Here is a 6193-nt window from a genome sequence, read left to right on the forward strand (position 1 = left end):
ACTATATTTAGAGAACATATCCTAAAATCAATAGATAAAGAATGCAAATTAGGGTTGCAAGGAACTGAGTGAAAGAGCAATAATGAAAAATCACATAATAGGTTTGGACATCTATTTGAATTGATGGGGTCTTTTGAGAGTAGATAGAGGTTGTAGTTTACAACATTGAAAATGTATTAAATTGTGCTAAATTTCTCACTTTCAAATGATTTTTTGTTATGCAAATTTCACTGAATAAATTATTAAATAAAGAAAGAAGGAGGGATTTTTTTCCCAATTAACTATATTTTGGAAAAAATAAGTGTTTAGAATAAAATGTCTTATGATAAATATCACTATGTACATACTGCTTCTGAATATCTGGTGAAAAACAAGTAGTCTTATAAGTACTGAAAAGTGAACTGGGTAAATTGACATTCATAAAATGACTAAAACTCCTTACAGAAATAACATTTGTATCTCATTATAAAAAAATCAATACTTTTCAGAGATAAAAATGAGGAAATATCTCTAATCTCAGTGTAACAGGAGATTAGAGAAATTTAAAGGCATCATTCAAAGACATTTTCTAAATGTTTTCACATAGATCACTGTTTATATCCCACTGGATATGGTGTGGATGCATAAATCTGTGTAGCGGTAAAGGAACCCTAGTAGTATTACTGTTATCATATCATGTCCCTAAATACCTAAGAAAAAGTCAGGTATACAAATGTAAGTGGATTGGCTTCAGAACAGGACTTTTTCATGGTACTGTGTTTATAAGTGTATTCATGGGCTTCCCTCTTTCTGTGTATATCTTATTCACCACATCCCCAAGTGAGGAATTCCTAATGTTACCATTGTTACTGATATTTATTTGTAGGTTTGAGATCTCCGAGTTACATACAATTCTTTTTACCAGACCAAAATAAGAGTCCAGAGTCCATACACTTTTTAAAACCTACAAAATGAAACACTGAATACTTGTACTATATATTATCCATATAATGATGATCTAATACTAGATATTTCATTGAGTAAAAACCTTAGAAATTGTTTAGCTTATAATAATTACAAATAGTAAACTATGTTAAATATGAAAACTAAAGAAAATAACTCTGATAGTAGAGCAAGTTTTCTTTCTAGTCCACTCTCTAAGTTCTCGATTCTTCTCTCTAGGATGACATTCTTTCTCCATTATGTATCATGACCCCTGACATGCAGGGGGAGGAGAGAGTTGTATTCTTACTCCTTAGCCTTTGATGGTCATATATCAGATAAACATTGCAAAGTTTGCCTTTTCTGAGATTGGTAGAGATTTCATAGCCCATTCCACATTGTTACAGTTTGGACTTGGTGGTAGCCTTAAAATAAGCCAATTTAAGACATTTTTGGCAATAACCTTTCCTGAAAAGCATATTCAAATTATATATGATTTTAGTCTGTTGTAATATCTATAAATAATCACAATGAAAGCTTTCATCTAGACAGATTTTTTTATTTTTTATTTTTAGTTATACATGAATGTACAATCTATTTTGACATATTTATGCAAACATGCAATTTATCTTATTCTAATAAGGATCCCAGTCTTGTGGATGTATAGTCACTGTGTTATAATCACATATAAACTTAGCAATCTTATGTTAGATTCATTCCACTGTCTTTCCTATCCCTATTCCCATCCTTTTTTTTGATTCTCCTTTGTCTAATCCACAGAACTTCTATTCTCCTCACACTTATTGTGAGTTAGCATCCACATATCAGAGTAAACATTTGATGTTTGGTTTTGGGGGATGATTAAAAAATATGGAACACTTCACCAATTTGAGTGTCATTCTTGTGAAGGGACCATGTTAATCTTCTGTATAGTTCAAATTTTAGTATATATGCTGCCAAAGTAAGTGCTAGACAGATTTTTAAAATTTGTGTAATCCCTTTCTTCTTCTAGACTCTGTGCTCTATGTGTTCTCCTTTTGATATAGTGGTCATATTTGGTAACCAGGTCATAATCTTTATATAGTAATACATATCATTTAAGATTGTGGCTAGGCAGACACTCTCTCCCTGGTTGCAATTTGAGGTGAAGGTGAAGTTCCATAATTTCCACCATGAAAATTTTCACATCTTTTGAGAGTAGATTTCAGGCATGAAAAGACTTGTTTACCAAAGATGTGTGGTCTTTCTCGCTTTTATTCCATCTACCCTAGGCATAAAACTTTCTATTATTTGAAAGACTGTTATGAAAAATTTAAAAAGTCAACATAAAGCACATTTTGAAAATAATTTGATCATGTTCCTTAATGTTACTAAGTTAACTGTGATATATCTTCTAGAGTAGAGCAAATGAACATTCACTAAAACCCAAGGAAGCTCAATAGCTCTCCAGTCTGTGGTCCATATATTTCTACTTGTCTCCACTTTATCAATTCTAAAGTGCAGATTTACTTTAGAAGAGCACTCCTGCTACCATACTTCATATCTGTGAATTTTGTGTTTGAATGTGCAATCCAGTGCCATAGAAATAGTGGTTTCAAATCTAAAATTTTATATTACTCTGACAGTAATAAAGACACGTAGGCAATCAACTCAGCAATCACCCAGACTCTTCTCAATTTCTACTGCCTCATTTCCATTAAAGATCTCATCCCCATGGTCCAGAATAAAATGCCAGCCATCATGTCGGTTAATTTTGCAGCCATGTAGAACATGCAAAAATGCACATCATCTGCTCAGTGGGAAGTTTCTTGGGAGAAGTTGTTATTTTGCAGTTCAGTTTTTGTTCTCTGGCATATGCCACTCTTTGACTAAAAGTCAGACGACATATATTTTATTTCCGTTTACCATAAGATCCACCAAAAATTAGGAGTTCAGTATGAAAGTAAGGGAAATAGGGGAGACACTTAGCAGTCTCTACATGCATGATTTAATTATTCTTTAAATCCACCATATTTTACAATCACTTTAACCACTATTGACATAACCTTTACATGATATTAGGAAACGGTATAGGGGCTTTGACCCTTTTGACTTGGTGCTTCTTGGAATTTAGTTTTTTTGTTTGATAATTTTTATCCATCGTTGTGCCCTCTTTTTTTGTGATATTTCATGGATCTGACCTTAAATGAAAGAATAATAAAAATAAGTTGTCTTGGTTATTTAATTGTCAGACATTAAAGATAGATTGAATTGAAGAAAAACAAATTTTCTATGAACAAATGGAAACCAAACTACTTGACCAGATCTTTGCTGTTGTGGCATAAAATGTAAAAAAAAAGCACAAACATATTGTGTGATATACAACTTACTCCTCAGTTCGTAAGAAATGGAAATCATTTTGATATACACAAATGCAAATGAATATTTTCTCAGAGTTCTTTAGAATATAAATATATTTTGTGATCTATGGGAACACTGGCAATTAAACCTAATGTTTCTCTTAGTTAAACAGCATTTATTTTGCATTTATACTGCTACAAATGCAATATTATCCAGCAGAGCTCATGATGGTCTATATGCTTATATGTCCGCTTCTTTGGGCCATTATACTTGTGGCTCAAGATGCAAGTTTTTCCTAGCATTTAGGGGAATTTAACACGTCTTTCCAAACCTCAAATTTTGAGATAAATCTGTTCAGAAATTTGTAAAACTGAAAACATTATTATAATTCTCCAGCAGGAAATGCACCACACTAATCAGCCTAGAGAAGTACAAGGAATTCATAGGTATCAAACAGAAAGTGAGAACAAAAAGCCTAACAGATAGTTCTAAGAGTTAGGCTCAACCTTTCCAAAGAGCTGGAAAAGACATGCTCCAGTGTTAGGGTCTGTAAACAAGTCTGGATGGTGCCTGGCATTTTGCCAGAGGGAGTGGTTTGTGAAGTAACGCCAGCGAGCCATTAAGTGTGGAGATTCCTTATTGGTTGACTGCTGTATCTAGTTTATGCTAATTAAGATAAGCTGTATGGAATGTATATATATCACTCCTGTCCTACAATAAAGGGTTCCCACTCCTGCTGTATCAATGTACACAAGTTGCTCATCACCGCCCGGTTATTTTGCTGCAGCCAGACTGCGGCACTCCAGGGATGGCAGGAGGGCAATCATGGTCTAGTCAGTTTTCTTTACACTCGTTGTTAAATAGTGTGTCATAGCGAGGTACTGGCTTTGATCCTCAGCACCACATAAAAAAATAAAATAAAGATATTTTGTCCATCTAAAACTAAAAATAAATAAATATTTTTAAAAAGTGTGTCCTTGGCCCTGGTTTGCTGCTTAACATGTGTTATTCTTGTGATCAAAATAAATCATATATATATATATATATATATATATATATATATATATATATATATATANCACATTGTCAATAAGAGCTATGGATAAATGAGCCAACACATGGGGTTTTGGAGTGTGAGGGTAATGCAGGAACTTTAAATAGTTTGGTCAAGATGTACAACATTGTGCTCTTTCATACAAGGTCTCATCAAGTTGCTAATGTTGGCCTCAAACCTGTCCTGGCCTCTTCAGTCACTGTGATTATAGGTATGTGTCACATGCCCAACATATCTAGTATTCTTTATACAAACCTGTTAGTAGTTTTCTAAGAAATAAGTTTCAGAAACAAAATATGTCCATAATTAGGCAAGCCTGCATATGATTTGTGAAAGACTTAATTAAACCCCATTAAAAGATACAAATGTTACAATAACCAAATACTGTCCTAATTATTTTTTTGGCATTTTAAAGTACATGTATATTATCTATAGACTACAACTTTTACAACTGTGTCCAACTTATTAAAATTTGAGTATCCATATTAATGAGGCTGAAGAATATTGAACTAGTCAAGAATGATTCATAATTTTGAGATTCTCTGATAATTTGGGAAATCGTGTTTTTTCCTATCAGAATTTCAAAGATAAATATCTGTCTAGATTTAGGAGTATCAGAAAAATTCCTTGCTCCATTAGACTGCATCCTTTTAGAATATAGTTAGTATTTATTATAGTTATTATTTTATTTGTAGAATCTCCTGTTTGTCCTTAATTCTAAAAATTTCATTTCCTGGATGAGGTATTTTGCATTCACTATTGCCCATGGTTCCCTGGGGACCAACAGTCATTCCTATGGCCACAGGAACAAGAAACTTGACACAAGTATTACCTTCATTCCTTTCTCTGGATTCTTGACATAGCAGGGAGATATGATGGACACACAGTCCAAAATATGGGTTAATCAACGCTCTTCCAGAGCCAATACTGAACAAATTTAATGTAAACAAAAATTTAAAACTAGAGAAAGATGTAGGACTAATACACAGATTTTTCCATTCATAAGAGATAACCATGTAGTAACAAAGACTATACTGTATTGTAGCTGTCACATTCACTCCAGTGCCATGAATGAGGACTTCTATACTGCACAAGTACCAGTGGCTTTTTGTTAATTGAGAAAATGATTGTAGGGACAATGGTAAAAAAATACATGCCTTTGGGGGCCTGGGGTTGTGATTCAGTGGTAGAGCACTTGCCTACCACACACAAAGTGCTGGGTTTGATCTTTAACACCACATAAAAATAAATAAATAAAATAAACTTATTGTGTCCATCTCTAACTAAAATAAAAATAAAAATTTAAAAAGTGCTTTGGGAAAATGCCTTACCTACCTAGTTTATGTATAAGTTTGATATTATTATAATCTCTTTCTTATGGTATAAAATAAAAGTTTCCTCACACAAAAGAAAATAAAATTTTGTCAGTATATAGATTCATTTTCCTACAAATGAAATAAAATGCTCCAAAGGATAACACTGAGGCTCAAGTCATACTTGTGTATATAAAGTTATTCGCTGTTATCAGTGATTTCTAAAGTATGTCTGAATGATGAATATCCCTCATTTTCATCTGACTATACCAATAATAAAATCTTCTCACTAAACAAGTTTCCATTAATATATGTTCTTCTTGAAAGATGGAGGAATTAAATTAAATGTCATCAATGACAATTACTTTTGTCCATCTTGAATCATACATTGACAAAAATCAGTTAAATTCTTCATTTATATTATCATTCGTGTTTCATTAGCTATTACTCTCCTGCAATCTTCACATATTTCATTAAAAGCAACAATGAGTTGAACTGTATAGCTTTAAAGATGAAAATTAATCTTAACTTTTTTGGTTCTCATGTGTCCTTAAGTGTTAGACTT

At 32.6% G+C, this 6193-nt stretch overlaps 1 pseudogene; it reads right to left on the reverse strand.

Moving 5' to 3' along the window:
• Window positions 1-1785: 1785 nt before the first annotated feature.
• Window positions 1786-1886, reverse strand: LOC125616750 (annotated as a pseudogene).
• Between the last annotated feature and the right edge of the window lie 4307 nt (window positions 1887-6193).

This window comes from Marmota marmota, unplaced genomic scaffold (genome assembly GCF_001458135.2).
Source record: "Marmota marmota marmota unplaced genomic scaffold, marMar, whole genome shotgun sequence".
Classification (NCBI taxonomy): Eukaryota; Metazoa; Chordata; class Mammalia; order Rodentia; family Sciuridae; genus Marmota; species Marmota marmota.